The sequence below is a fragment of the Corvus brachyrhynchos genome, unplaced genomic scaffold (genome assembly GCF_000691975.1).
Source record: "Corvus brachyrhynchos isolate BGI_N302 unplaced genomic scaffold, ASM69197v1 scaffold164, whole genome shotgun sequence".
NCBI lineage: Eukaryota > Metazoa > Chordata > Aves > Passeriformes > Corvidae > Corvus > Corvus brachyrhynchos.
In genome coordinates, this window is record NW_008237426.1 from 1,126,674 (window position 1) to 1,141,380 (window position 14,707).

At 50.4% G+C, this 14,707-nt stretch overlaps 2 long non-coding RNA genes across 15 annotated transcripts in view; both read left to right on the forward strand.

Moving 5' to 3' along the window:
- Positions 1 to 14,707, forward strand: part of LOC108445929 — an 82,393-nt gene that overhangs the window by 4,923 nt on the left and 62,763 nt on the right. The window lies entirely within an intron of this gene.
- Positions 844 to 14,707, forward strand: part of LOC108445931 — a 21,451-nt gene continuing 7,587 nt past the window's right edge. Inside the window, exon 1 of the long non-coding RNA XR_001860984.1 lies at positions 844 to 1,005. This is a non-coding gene — a long non-coding RNA (uncharacterized LOC108445931). The remainder of the gene's footprint in view (positions 1,006 to 14,707) is intronic.

Genomic DNA, 14,707 nt, shown 5'->3' on the forward strand with positions numbered 1-14,707 from the left:
CTTTCATGTCTTGGCAGTTGCAAACCTCTCCTCAGTAGTGCAGTACTTCAGAAGTAGAATCACATGGGAAATATGCAAGTCCCAGTTTTAAATAATTAGTATCAGCTTCTCTGGCAACTCTCTTCCCAGAATGAGAGTTGGGAAGAGTCTGAAGCTGCCAGATGCCAGTCGTGTGGATGTTCTGCAGAATCTGAACCACGTTGGAGAGATTTGCCATTGCAGAAGTGTTTCTGCACAGAGAATCTCTCTCCCTCCCTCCCTCCCAGGTTATGAATCTGCCTTTCTTGGAGACCTTGCCACCTCCCAGCTTTTGAGAGCTCAGCAGTGGGAGGTAGAACTGTTTCTATCTTGCCTGAGACACCAGGGCTGGAGCTGGCATCATCCATGTCCAAATTTATGCATTTCTTTCAATTGGAGCCAAATTGCTGGATTTTGCAGTGCTGTTTGCTCACACCCTGTGGTGCCCAGCCTGGCTTCCAGAAAATCCACAGGAACTGGAGCAGGCGTGAGCCACCACCTGTGCTGGTGAACACCCCGAGCAATCAGAGGTGGTGGCAGTGACTGCTGAGCTGCTTGTTTCTGGAGCAAAATGGTCCAGATCAATAGAGATAGAACAACTGAAATTTGTGGGAAGAAGACAGGTTAGGAAATTATCCTCAGGAAGTGAGAAACTTTGGTAGGAAGGTGTTTTGACTGCATTTCCAGTCTGGCTCCTGTGGGACTCCAGCTGCAGCACTGTCAGGTGCTGAGAGCTGCAGCTCCCTGTTTATCTGTAGGGTGTGGCCCTGTAAACATGAGAGTGATTAGATATGTTAGGGGAGTGTTGCCTGCTGTTCAGAAGAAAGGATGGGTGTATGTGAGCAGAGCAGTGCTCGAAGTGTTTTCAGCTTGGCAAGGTAGAAGATGGATGACAGATGCTCAATCTTATCTCTGGGAAGGAACTCTGAAATCCAAACTCAAATTATTCTGCAATCCCCTTCATCCATCCAATTTGCATACCCATTGGTGAGTGTTCTGTGGGTTGTATCTCATTGTAAATACTTTGGATTCCGTATTATAGTTGCTATTATTTATATTCACATCATTTCAGCACTAACGGCAGTGCCAGCGTTGTTGGGAGTGAATGTGCCTTGAAATGTTTGGTGCCTACTGAACCTGACCTAATTCCTGTGATACAAAAGGCATTGCTAAAACCTCATCATTACCTCAAACTAACAAACTGGTGTAGTACAACCCCACCAGCAAAATTACATGCCCGCAGGGCAACCTTTATTTCTGTTGATACCTTAGGTTTTAACTTTTATATTTTAGAAATCCTGTACTGCCTAGTGGGTAACTGAAGTTCGTGTGGCCTGTTAGCTGTTGTTCTCTCATGCTGGTTAGACATAACAAGGTTTTTAGGTAGCCACTCAAGGCATCACTGTTACTGTTGCAGAAAGCTCCCAAAAGCTGGATCCTGGAGAAACCTCTGATTTGCAGCCTTTAAGGCTGGAGTTGAAGCCCTTGCTGTGGCAGAGGACTATGGAAGAAGGATTTAGGCAGGCCCGGAGAGGTGAGAATAGAGAAGCCAAGTGTTTGCTGTGCTGTAGGGTCTGTCAGCTTGCAGAGCTGTATGTGGGGGCTTCTGAGGGCACTTTGCAAGGGATAGGACAGCCTCAGGTCAGATTTCCGTGAGCAGGGGAGAGGGAAAAGGCTTTATGGCTGACAGGAGCCCCACAGTTTTACCAGCAAAAATGCACTGGAGCTCTCAGCGTGAGCATAACCTGTTCCTGTTCTCCCTTAGTGTGTGTCCCATGCATGTCTGGAATAGCCAGTCTGGGTCGTGGGCGCGGGGCTGTGTGTCCGTGGGGAGTGGTTCTCTCCCACTGGCTCAGCTGCCATTTTGCCTCTCCAGTCACCCACAACAGTGTGGGAGAATCGCTCAGGGTGGGGACAGCGTGAGGTGACATCAGCTGCTCATCCTCGGGGATCCTGCCTTACAGATCACGTCACTTCCCACAGAGCAGCAGCAGGGCCACCTCTGCTCCACCTCCTGATCCCTGTCTCTTCCTTAGCACCTTCCAGGCTGTGCCACAGCTCCAGGAGCTGCACAATGTGCAGCCAGGTGCACAGTCCTGCTCTCTCGGGGGCGGCTGATCTGGATAGGATGTGCCTTATGCACTACTGTGAGCTGGGTGTATTTTAACGTGCCAGCTGAAGCCCTGAATCAGGCTTTGCAGTGAATGTGTGTATTGGTGTTCTGAGAGGCAGTTGTTTGAGAATGTCACCGCTGAGACTGCCAAACCTATTTGTGTATTTCATAGCTCATACGGTAAACTGCTCACACACCCCCCGGGTTGTGCATTAACAGACACAGCTCATAAATAGCACTGCCTGGCAAAGCTGTCAGCTCTAGATCTGTCCACAGAGGTTTGGGCCACGAAATTTGCTGTGAAAAAGGTGTCCCTGGTATTTTCTTTCTGTGTGAATGCAGGAAGCATAGGACATGGAATGCTTGGTGTTAAATGAGACCAGAGCTAGTGGTTGTGGCTGCACGTGGAACCAGATTTGTCTAAGTTGGTAAAAGAAGTCTCTAACCTCTTCCATAAAGAGACAACAAGCAGAGATATAGAAACGTGGTTGAGAAAAGTGATGCACAGTCAGAACAACCAGAATATGTTTTATAAAATAAAGAGGGGGTGGAGAAGCAAAGGGGTGCTAAAACTGGTTGTGTGGGGAAGGGCTTGAATACATCTCAAAGAAAGTATCTTATGATCTTGAAATGAGGCTGTAAGACAATGGAAAACCACAGAAATCCAGAAGACAGTAGGTCCTTTTATAAGTATTTGAGGTCTGTTTTTTCTTATGTGAATGTATAGATATTGCTGAGGCTTTGTGAGCATGAAATTCCTTTTTCCTTTGTAGTTCTGTGGCACTTCTAAGTCTTGTGAGGATGTCTTGCCTCTAGGCTGGGCATCACGCATGACAAGTACTAACCGAAAGAGATCAAAGGGAAACCCAGGTGGATTCCCAGGGAAATTGCTGGGTGATCAACCAGCTCAGGCTCCAGAGACTGCCTTTTGCAAGTGTGCATGTGATTTACTCCGTCTTCATTCCCTGAGCTCAGACTGTGCTTTGTTAGTGCTGCACAGCTACTAGTGCTGCTTCCCTGCAGCGTCCTTAGGCTACTTGGGGTGAGGGGGTGGTTGATCCCTGCCTCAGAGCACAGCACATCTCCTGTAGAAATGGCTGGTGGGCACTGATGGACCACGGCCTTGTGCTCTGGAAGACAAGGGGCTAAAGAGAAGAGAGAAGGCACTGGAAGCCTCTCCATGGTGGACATACTGAGAAAGACTCCTCCTCCATCATCTTGTACAGAAGGAAACAAACCAATGCTTCTCTACTTCTGCTCTCTGGATTTCAGAAAGGACTGCTGTGGCATTTTCCACCTCAGAAGAGGCCAAGACAGACCGTCACTTTATTCCTTCCCCGTTTCCTCTAGCTGAAACATCCCACTGCAGAAGACCTCAGCAGCGAGTGACTGCTCCATCTGCTGTCTGGAGGAGGTCATTCATCTCCAAAGGGAACAACAGATTCCTCCTGAGGAATCAGCCACTGACAGAACATTGTCCTTAGCCAAACTCAGGCTTACAAGGACAGTTTTAGTTGCTCGTTAACCTCAAAAACTATACAGTATAAAAAGTAACCAGGAAAGAACAATCTGTTGATCTGGACCAGACTCTGTACAAGGAAGAGTTGACTAAAAAGGAACCCTTCAGCTCCAGAGCATTGCTGTAGAAGGCTGTGAATTCCTTCATATCTAGAGGGTGAGCAGGGAGGGATGGCTCTCCCTTTCCCAGGTATCTCACTGTTCCAGAGGTGGGATAGTGGCCCGTGGGAGTCTGCACGTGCTGTGACTGTCTTGTGTCCTGCTCTGGAGGGGAGAGGCGTTACTGAGCTTGGTTTTCACTTCACGTGGAGTGCTGAGGTGCCAAATATGGAGGTGTGTGAGGAAGCCTTTCCCAAACAAAGCTCCCTTACAGGAAAAGAGCTGATAATCTTTGGAGTCTGCTGTGGATTTAGCACTTAGCTGGCAGTTGAAGGTGAGAAAGACAGGTCTGGGCAGCTGCACAGGACATGGGGCTGGGAAAGGGCACAGCTATGCCCTGAGCACCTGATGAGCAGGCTTTGAGATTGTCCAAGGAACTGTGCTACCAGATGAGGAGCAGGAGCCCGTGGACAGCTGCATTTGCAGCCTGCTCCTGTCTCTGTCGAGACACAGGTGCTGAGATGCTTCTCACTGCTGGGCTCTTGAGCTTTCAGCTGGGCACCCATCCAGCCATCCATCACTCCTTGGATCTGGTTCATGGGAAACCAAATCTGATCTGAGGGTTGCCACTGCAGTGGAGATATCAAACAGACACCTGGCATTTAATACAAACTGAGGGAAATTGGGGCTGAAAATAGAACTGGGCAGTGCCTTGAGTGCTTTGAAGTCTGTGCTGGGGCTTCTGCCTGGGGTCATGGCCCTGTGGATCAGCTCAAGGCAGAACCAGCTGCTTGGGTGTAACTGTGGAAAAATTGATGTGGGGCAGCTCAGAACCTCAGGTGAATTGGAAGCCAGTGCAGGGATTTTCTTTTTTCCCCAGGATTTGATCACATGAGGAACAATGGAGCGAGCGCTTCCGCACTTTGTGGTACGACTGACAGATAGTGCAGGGGAGGCGAGACTGGCTTTGTTTTCAGCTGTGAAACCCAGGAAGGGATATGTTCTTTGTGAATTAATTAATCTGGAGAAAAGGCAGTTTAACTATTTGACAAAAGATTCATTTCCACCCACTTCCCAGCTGGCAGCTTAGCCATGGACTGTCAGATTTCCATCAGCCTCCAACGTTCCGACTGAAATAACAATTTTTGCTTGGCAGGGCAGAGAGTAACAGTTGTGAGCCCTGTGCTGCTCATGGGTAACAGGTAAGGGAGGTAGGACAAGGTTCTGCCCTGCTCCAGGCAGGGCTGGTTGGTGCTGCATGGCCTGTTTGGCAGATGCCATGAGCAGGAGCTGAACTTGAATCCCTCTGAGCAGGGATTTTAGTTTGTTTCCTAGGCTAGCAGGTTTCAGGGATTCTGCTCTTGACCTTGTTGTGAAAGGGGGGAATGACACTGTCCTTCACCCCACGGGAAGGATTTTCCACGTGGGTTATTCAGTGTCTCAGCAGCACAGCAAGCAGGGAGGAGTGGGAGTCAGTGCAGTGCCCAGTGACATTCTCAGACAGACACAGAGACATCTTCAAGACAGAAGCTGAAGGAAATCATAATCACAAAGCCACCAGTCTGCTAACAAGAGCTGGGGGAGTATGAAACCTCAAATGAAATCCTAGTTTGTAATAGCACACAGCAGATACCTGCTGGATTCCCGAGGTTGGGACTTGGCCCAGGAAAGGTGTGTGCTGCCAGTTCAGGGGCTGTTGGGATGTAAAAATGCCAGATTCCTTCCAAATATTTGCAAGCCTTGAGCCAGCCCTACCAAAGAGACAACCATTAGGGAGACATTTACATCCACATGACACACCCACAGCAGGTCTTACCCCTCAGTGATAGAGGTGACCGTGTCACCTGTTGCCAGTCAATGGAGTGGCAGAAGAGCAGTGGCTTTCCTGTGCACGTCGCTGCTATCAGCAGAACAAAGATGTCTCTAAATAGCACAGGAATGTTTAACAATTGTGGTCTCATGTGAAAAGTTCAAGCTGTATTTCAAGGACAGAAGGTCTTCTAGGAAGGAAGAGATCAAATCCCCAAGGAGCAGTTGGAAAATGCCACTGTGAGTGCCCCCCAAATGCCTTCAGCACGTTCTGCTGAAGTGACATGCTGCAACTTGTGTTCGTGTGATGAGGAAGGGACACAAGGGTACAGAGCTGGGACCCTGGGCAACCTCACACATCATAAATATCACAAGCTAATGGCAAAACGAGATCTTTATTCTGCATAAGAGAAAATGCAGAAAAAGAGGGTATCAGCCAAACTTTGTGTGCAGTTAGCAGGAATCTGAGAACAAATTGTGCAAGACACACAGTTGTGAATATTTGCTGCTCTGTCAAGATTGAGGGCTCCTGAGAAGTCCCAGTGCCTGCGGAGATTTAAACAAGCTACTGCAGCCCCTGGAAAGACTGGCCTGGGAGTTGCACAGTGGGAGACTCACATGAGGTGTTTCTGGGAAGGTTGGAAGGACAAAGCAAGGAGAAGGATCTGTGTATCTCAGACAAGACTGACCTAAGCCCAGTGAATCCAGATCTGTTCATCCCTCAGCTGCCTAAAAGCAGAAAATGCTTTTTAAAGATTCCTTTCGTCAGTTCTGGCATTTTGATTTTCATCTGCAATGTTGCCCTGGAGGCATGAACTACAAACTTCAGTCCCTGCAAAGCTGGGGCTCTGCAAGTGCCCTCACATTCGTGGGATTCACTTCTTTGCTGGAGTAACAGGCGGTGTGAGCTCGGGAGGGAGCCGTGGGCAGTGCGGTGGGGTTGGAGCCTGCCAGGGTCAAAGTGAGTGAGGAGCTGTGAGCACTGACAGGGCTTCAGCCAGGAGAGCTCTGTCAGGACAGTGTCACTGTCACCCCCCTGAGGTTAATGCTGTGGTGCCAGTCCAGCAGCTGGGGTGATCACAAATAAAGTGGAGACAGAGTGAACAGAGGGGAATCTTTGGGGCTCACAGAGCTGGATGTGGCACCCTGGCACAATGTTTGATGCCAGGGTGGGTGTATATGGTCAGTGATGGAGTCAGGGGCATGGGGACCTTGCCCATGTCTGCTTTGGATTCGATCTGTTCCTTACCTAGAGCACCAAAAGGGGCATTTCCTCACATTGGTGTCTGCACACCCTGAAGCCGGTGCTCTCGATGTTACCATAGCCAGCAGTGGTGGAAGACCCAAGACAAAGCAGAGAAGCACTAAGAGAACCCAAATTCTCTATCACCAGCACACAAAAGAGCATGTGGAACTACCACCAGGAGATCCTGCCAGTGTTACACTGCTCTTTGTGGACACGTGGGACCCAGCAGAATCCACCGAGCAGTTAAATTCTTGCTCGTATGTTTTGCTGACACCAAAAATACACACACTCACTGCAGGTGTGGGACAAATGAGACTTGGAGCACAGGGATATGTGCAGGGATGTGCTCAGCAGCAGCAGGAGGAACACAGACCTGCTGCCTGCCATGGAGCATGGAGCAGAGTCCCAGCCCTGTTACAACCCCATGTGAGCCACCCTCCTGTCACCACAGGGCTGCTTGCACTCACCCCATCTGACCTCCCACACAGCACACACAGGAGTTTTCACAATGGCACCAAAAGAAGGAAGAACCTTCCCAAGCCTGGAGAAAATCCTTTTGGTGCCAAACCCACTGAGGTCAGGGCAAATGAAGGCTGATGTTGCAAGGGATGTCTTGGCTGGGCAGATCTGTGAGGACATGTAACGCGATGTGAGAGACATGACGGTTATTTCTGCTGTCTCAGATGGATGTGGCAGGAAGGAATTTTGCAAAAACCCACTTCCCAGCAGCAGGTGCTGGTGCATGAGCCAGGGTAGGGCCTGAGGACACATCTGGCCAGATGCTGCAAGTGCCCACACTGGGGAGAGCAGGTCTGGGACACGGCACAGTGCTGCTACTTCTTGCTCAGAGGGAGCCCTGGGCTTCTCATTTGCTTTTGGGCCAAATGAAATGTTCTGGTCAATTGAAATCCCATTTTATTTCGTTTGTCATTTTTTCTGCTGACTTTATTCCAGGAACTGCAGTGTGGTGCTGAATGTCCTGTGGGTGTAGCTGGGTCTGGCTCTGACACTGGAGCCTCCTGCAGTCCCTTGCACTGAGGAAGGGCAGGAGTGTTTCCAATTTTCATGGCAGCCAGGAAGCCTTTGCTTCCTGGGAGTGGTGTTCCCTGGGGGAAGGTTGACTTCTCCAGCACATTGCTCTCCTGACAGGGTGGAAGCACTCAGCCAGGCCTGGCATCATCTCTTCTCTGTATCTAATGAAGGGGCTGAAGCCCTTTCTGGATCTCCTGGGGATGGGACATCTCATTTTCACCCACTTGGAAAGGAAAATGGCAACTGTGGATCAGGTTTATTTGTTCTGTCTGTGCAATGTATCTGTATTCATGAAGCTCCTTTATTCAGATCCTTGGCTCCCAGTGCTAGGAGCAGTAACTTGTCCTTTAAAATGATAACAGTCCCAAGCAAACTCCCTACAGAGACAAAACTTGTCATTGCTTTGCCTTTGGCTTTGCAAGTATCTCGTGTTTCTCCTCCTAATGTGCTGCGCTGATGGGTCTGGTGTGAGGTCTGCAGTGTGAGCATGGCGATGCCCGGAGCACAGTGCCCAGGGCAGCGTGGGACAGGAGCAGCTGCTGAGAGCGGCTGTACAAAACCTCTGTGATGGTGGTACGAGAACAAACCAGGGAGTTTTTAGCTGCTCGACGCCAAAAGGTGCAGCCAGACCTCACGTGATGAGCAGAGACCGTGTCCAAGAGAGGGATAACGGCTTTATTCCACACTCCTCTGGCAGATGCCAAACTCAGGCCCTCAGCAAAGCCTCTGTGAACCTCCTCACCTTTATGTGAAGTGCCCAGCGTTGCTGGAAAGCGGTAGGCAAAGACTTCTGCCTCTCTCCGCTCACCAGAATCCCTCAAGGCGCAGAGAAGTCGCTGCTGGTTTGGGTGGTGCCGGGGTTCGCCCTTGCTGGGCGATACCTGACCGCCCGTGTGCCTGTCCGGGGGCCGGGCCCGCAGGGCATCTAAAAATTGCCAGAAACTGCAGCATCCTTCCCAAAATGGGCTCCCCGGATCCCTGCCAATAGGTCCCACTTCCAAGTACCAGAGCCCCCCTCTCAGAACCCCTCCCGAAGCATTGGGGGGACCCCAAAACTGCCTCAGGAACGGGACATACCCTGACATCCCTTCAGGAATGGGGGATATCCCAGAACCCACTCAGCAACGGGGTCCCCCCGGCCTCATCATGCCCAGCCTTCAGCTGGCTCAGCCAGAGCCCATCCCGCCCTCAGCAGCCCCAGCCCAGCCCAGCCCAGCCCTCCTGGGCAGGAAGCCCCAGTGGCCGAGGCAGATCCTCACTATCCGCGTGTGAATTATATTGTATTTAGTGCAGGGGTGTCTCTGCCTTGAAGGGTGTTTTAATGGATTATTGCACTTTCGAGTTCAGCTGCTGCTCACCAGAAAGGATGGTGGGGTTTGATTCGTACCATCAGATATCTTTTCCCCCTTCTTGTTCTGTTTTGGTTGTGCCCGCAATATATCCAGTCCTGAATGCTGTCACTAGAAAGGGATGTTAAAAGTGGTCCGAATCTACATCAGAAAAGGTATGTCGTGTCACAGGCATCCGTTCTCTTCCCATTTCCATGGAAACATGGACTTCGGTGGTGTCAGGCAGAGCATCCCGGCAGGATGTAGTGGACTCTCTCCAGGAGGGCCTGCTGGCAGCAGCACACAGAAATGTGCCTTGGTCTCTTCAGGTTTGGAAAGCCCAGGTAGTCTGGTCCTTTAGAGTAACAGCACTCGAGAGATCGCATCAGAAACGACAGCTGTGACAAATATTTAACTCCCTACTTCCCCCTTCCCACCCTGCCCTTCCGCATCCCAGTGCCCCGTCCAGTCCCGCAGAGAGCACTGCACACCACAGGCTCCGGTTTTTAATTTCCTGGGGGGCACAAGGGGTGGAGAGCACATCTTGTGGCGGCTGACAGGCTTTTTGTTCTTCGCCAGTCCTTTTATTAACCCCCCGCTAGATCATTCGCTGTCTGTGCTGAGCTGCCCCCGCTGCGATGGTGATGAGAGTGTTTGTAGCAGCAGGGCTGCCGGGGGGGATTACGGGGATCCCGCGGACCGGAGCGAGGGGCCGGGCACCGGGACACAGATTGCTGCCGCAGCCTCGCCTCCATCTGCCCCCGCCTCGCCCGAGACACCTCTCATGGTCCCCGCGGCGGCAGCAGTTGGGGGGGGCCTGTTGCACATGGGTAGCGATAGGGTGGAGGCGACGGCCAGAGCATCATCTGCTGTCCACACCCTGCCATCCCACAGCCTCACCCAGCCCCTTTGATTTATCGTAGATCTTAAGCAAAAGCAAGTGTTTCCACTCAATAATCTTGCCCAATTCCCCTTCTGTATTTAGGGCCTCAATTCCGTAAAACATTTATCCCAGACATGGGACTGCGCAATTTATGGGAGGAATTGAGATCTTTCTGAGCAGTTGCTTCCTTTTCCTTTTGGATCAGACTGCTGTTGGTGGTTGATTATTCAAACAAATTAATTTGGGATGCACACACAAGTTCTAATTAGCTGCAATTATTCACTTATTTCCCCCCTGCTTCCCTCCTACATCGCCAGAAATTAAAAAAATATCACCCTAACACAGTGTGCCCTACAATAATTATCCCCCGGGCCAATCCTGAACCTCTCAATCTACGATCAATACCTTCATCTGTCAGCCACAATTAATTAAACACAATCCCACTTCCAGGGCTTTGATTCATATCGCTCCAGAACAGCTTACTGGGTATTATAATCCAGACTGATGCTAATGCTGTCCTCAAGTGGAAGGGAGGGACTGACTGAGATATCAACCCCCAATTTCATTAAAAGCCAAGTGATAGAAGGGCTCTCGTTGTGAGGTGAGTGATGAGTAGGTGGGACTGTATTCTCCTCTAGAGCCCTGCTGCTTCCCAGGGGTACAGTGCTGCTGGAATGAGGCTGGGGCAAGGCTGTTACTCTGGGTGGGGAAGGGAAGCTGAGTTAGACCAGCATGACGGTTTTGCTGTCCGTGCTGTCTGTGTGAGTGTGTTCTGTTCTACAGAGGCTTCTTTTTTCAGACAGTGGTTGGGATTTTGGAATTTGATACATTTTTGAACAGTAATTCAATATCCAAAGGCTGTTTAGAGCTTCCCGACAATGGTCTGTGGTGGTCTAAGCCAGAGCTCCAGAGATGCTATAACAAAGCTCTTAAAAACAGTAAAATTGTTTTTCTTGAGATTCTTCTGGTGCTTTTAATAACCCTCTGTTCTACACATGGAGTGGTAAAAGCAAAGAGGGATGTAGGGCCAAGCCACATAGGAATTGGATCCAAGATTCATGGCTCCCTCCCCTCTCTGCTGTCTCCCTCAGATAGGCAAGGAGGTCAGACCTAAAAGCGGTGATTTGAATCTATTCCAGGTCTTAAACCTGAGAGCCCATTCCCTTTTTGCTGATGCTGGCCATGTGTCTCAGCCAGCATCCTCTCCTAGGATTGCAGCCTTCACATTCCTTTTTACTCTGATTCAGAGTTAGGCGCTCTCCTTCCCTGATGCCTGTTCCTTGCACCTTCACCCTCAGGACTTCAAAAGCCTCAGATCCAACATCCAGGAGCCTGGGGGCAGCTCCTGTTATCCACAAAGGGCAGGCAGCTCAGCAAATCTTCAGACGATAAGAGAGAATGATTTCCAACTTTGAGCCACCTGGAATAAAGTGGAGTTGATGATGTTGCAGGGAGTCGTGACCCCAGGACTGGGAACAGCAAATCTAACTATGTTTGAGCTCTCCAGTAGCCCTCAGTGTCCAGTTTCATCAGTGCAACTGTCTGGGGGTTTCCAGGACATCTTCCAAATGACAGATGTGTTTTGTTTTCTGCCCTTGTAGGACAAATGACTTCGGAGCCATAATCAAAGGGGAATAGGCAGGTGCTGTAGGTCAGCTCAGGATTTGTGCTGGCTCTGTTGGAGGAGAGCCCAGTGTTTGCACAGAACAAGCAGGAGCCTGTTTCCAGGGCTGGAAATGTTACACTTGGCCGTCCCAGCAAAATTTACACCTCGGTGGTACATAATGGAGGCAGAAAGGTATGGAAAACCTTCCCCTCTGCCCATGTCCAGGGTCAGCAGGGACAGCAGGGGCCCAGAACTGCAGCAGCCTTGCGTGAGGGAGCTGCCGAGCAAACCACAGCCTTCACTTGAATTTGGGAGTTCATTCCAGTTCAGTGAGGCAAGGGATATTTCCATGCCTGCTCTCCACACAGGGCTCTGCTGTTTGAGCTGCACCAACAAGCCTGTTGCATCCAGAAATGATTAAAGCCTGAACGTTTCCTAGGCAAATTCTGTAAGTTCGATAGGACATTCAATTAGGGAAGAGGAATGAGAGCACGCAGTGTGCTGGGAGCTGAGCCTGCCTCTCTGACAGACCTCACTGAGAACTCACAGTGGCTTTGTAGGGAGGAACAACCACCATGTGAAACTTGGAAAATAAATAATTAGTTGGGATTTTGCTGCCTGTCTTTTCCCAAAGCCCTGGTTCCCACCTTCTGATGAGGATCAGAAAGCTGTTGCTTTATCTGCACTTTAAGCTTCAGCTTGTAAATAGCAAAATCTCTGTGATCAGAATGATTTTAGGTACAATGAAGCCAAAAAAATGCCAATTTCTCTGCTATCCACCTAAGAAAATGGAGTGATGGGTTTGTAGTAGAGCAATAAACCACAGTGCCTTTGTGGGTGCAAACTGTTAGCCTGAGGTTCCCTGCAAGACAGAGGAACAAAGGCCACTTTTCTTTCATCAGCCACTTGAGCAATCCAGACCCCCCACCACCCTCCCCGAGTGAAAGGCTCTGCTGGTGTCTTTATTGCCAGGAGAAAATGAAAATTATATGCAAAATATAGACGAGAAAATTCGTATCTCTGCGTTTGAGTGCCGTGCTGGGTATGACATCACTGGGAGCCAATCAGCAAGCTCCCTTTGTGTCTGGCTTTCTAATAAAAGCCACTTCATCAGAGTAATTTGCAGTAATAATTTATTCACCTTCTAGGAACGGCACCACCTGACTCCCTGAGCAGCCAGGGAGAGCGAGCGAGCAAAGGTCCCGAGCCCCAGATGTGGCTGTGCCCTGCGTGAGCTCAGCTCCAGCTCTGCCTTGATAAGAGTTGCCTTCAAGTTGCAGATAAGAGAAGTGATCACTTGTGTTCATTCATTACCCCATGACTGAGCACCCCTAAAGCTGCTCAGTGCTGCAGGTGCCCAGAGCAGAGGATGGTTCCCAGCAGGAAAAGAGGCTCTGGGGTTGGAAGCGTGGCACTGGGGCCACATAACAGAACTCTGCAGCGCTGGGCAGGGTGGGAGGGTTCCCCTTGCCCTGCAGAGGAGACATGGTGCATGCTTTGCATGGACACAGGGAAGAATTTGGCCTTTTGAATTTGGGGTTTGTCTGGGCAGGGAAGCCTGTGCTGGGGGCACAGAGAGAAACTGAGGTGCCACAGCAGTGTGTGCAGTTCAGATGGCTGGTGCTGTGCAGGGGAGGATCCGGACACACGGGAGTGTCATGGATATGGTCATAGTGCAGCTCACAGGAACGTTCTTTGCAGGCTGGCATAGCTCAGAGCTCCTTGGTGGCATCCTGCCTTACAGGCAATGAGTAATAGCTCTGTGAATGAGGACAGACCCCACAAAAAAGAGCAGCAGTTCTGTGGGATCACTCCCTGAATCCCAAGAAAATGTTGCTTCGAGCAGCACTCCGGGGCTGAGTAATCTGGTTGTGCAGGAGACGTGTGGGCTGCTCGTCCCACGTGTCTCTAGTAGGAGCTTCACTGTGCCAGAATGTTGTGTGGGAGGCTCTTCCAGAGCCGTGTGTAACTGCTGCACTGGATGTATATTCTGGTAGTGTAAAGTCTCCTAATCAGATTCTGCACACACAGTGCTGGATTTGGAAACAGAGCACAGAGCACTGAACAGAGACCAGCCCATGAAGACAACCAAAACAAGAGATCACTTCTACCTGAATGATTCATTCTGTTTTACAGTGAGCAAAAGCAGCAGAGCTGGGAACAGCAGATGTCCTGAGCCGGCCAGAGGCAGCCCAGGCAGACACACCAATACAACCATCAGCACACGGGTAATGGAGATCTCAACTGCAGATGCAGCCAGGCAAAAACCCAACGGTGGTGGCAGAGTGAGAGGGTCTTCATTCTCATTGTGGGCAACAGCAGCCCTCCTCTCTGGCTGAGTTGTCAGCATTGTGTCTATGCAGCCTTTGGAGATTTTGAAAGAAAAAAAAATCCAAATAATTCAACCAGTGGAGTTAATTTGCTCTGTAAATCCTGCTGTGAGTGCATCCAAGCAGGCTTTGTGTCAGAGGTTTCTCTGGTAGCTCCCTTGCCCGTGTGTGATTGATCCTGGAGAGCAGGACAGCTCCTGGTGATGAATAACCCACGTCTCAGCTCTTCCCTAGGGAAGTGCTTAGCCAGCAGTCCATACTGTGCTCATGGGGTCCATTATGATTCACCTTGGAGGAGCTGCTTGAGGAGGTACAACCTTGTTGGAGCTTCTTGGGAGACTCCCAAAGATCAGATCCTGTGCCTGTATGGCTGTTGGTGTGCAGGGAAGTCTGGAGAGCCACAAGCAGTGTAAAAGGAGGATTTGGGGTGAACAAGTGCTTCCCTGGGATTCCCAAATAAATCTAGCTGTGCTCTACTTGGATGTGTTACTCTCCATGTGACAGCAAGCCTGAGGGGCCCTAAATGTCTTCAGTAAGAGAGGGAGGTGCCTGGCCTCTTTCTGAATCCAGGCTTTCCAGGTTTGCCATTCCAGTCCCTCACTGAGGTTGAGATGTTTCCTTGGGTACCTCCAGGACCACCTGCAGCAACTGGGAGACCCTGGGTGCAGCCCCTGTGGGTACCACAGGCTGGCAGGGAGGGGGATCCCTGCCGATGGTCCCTGGGA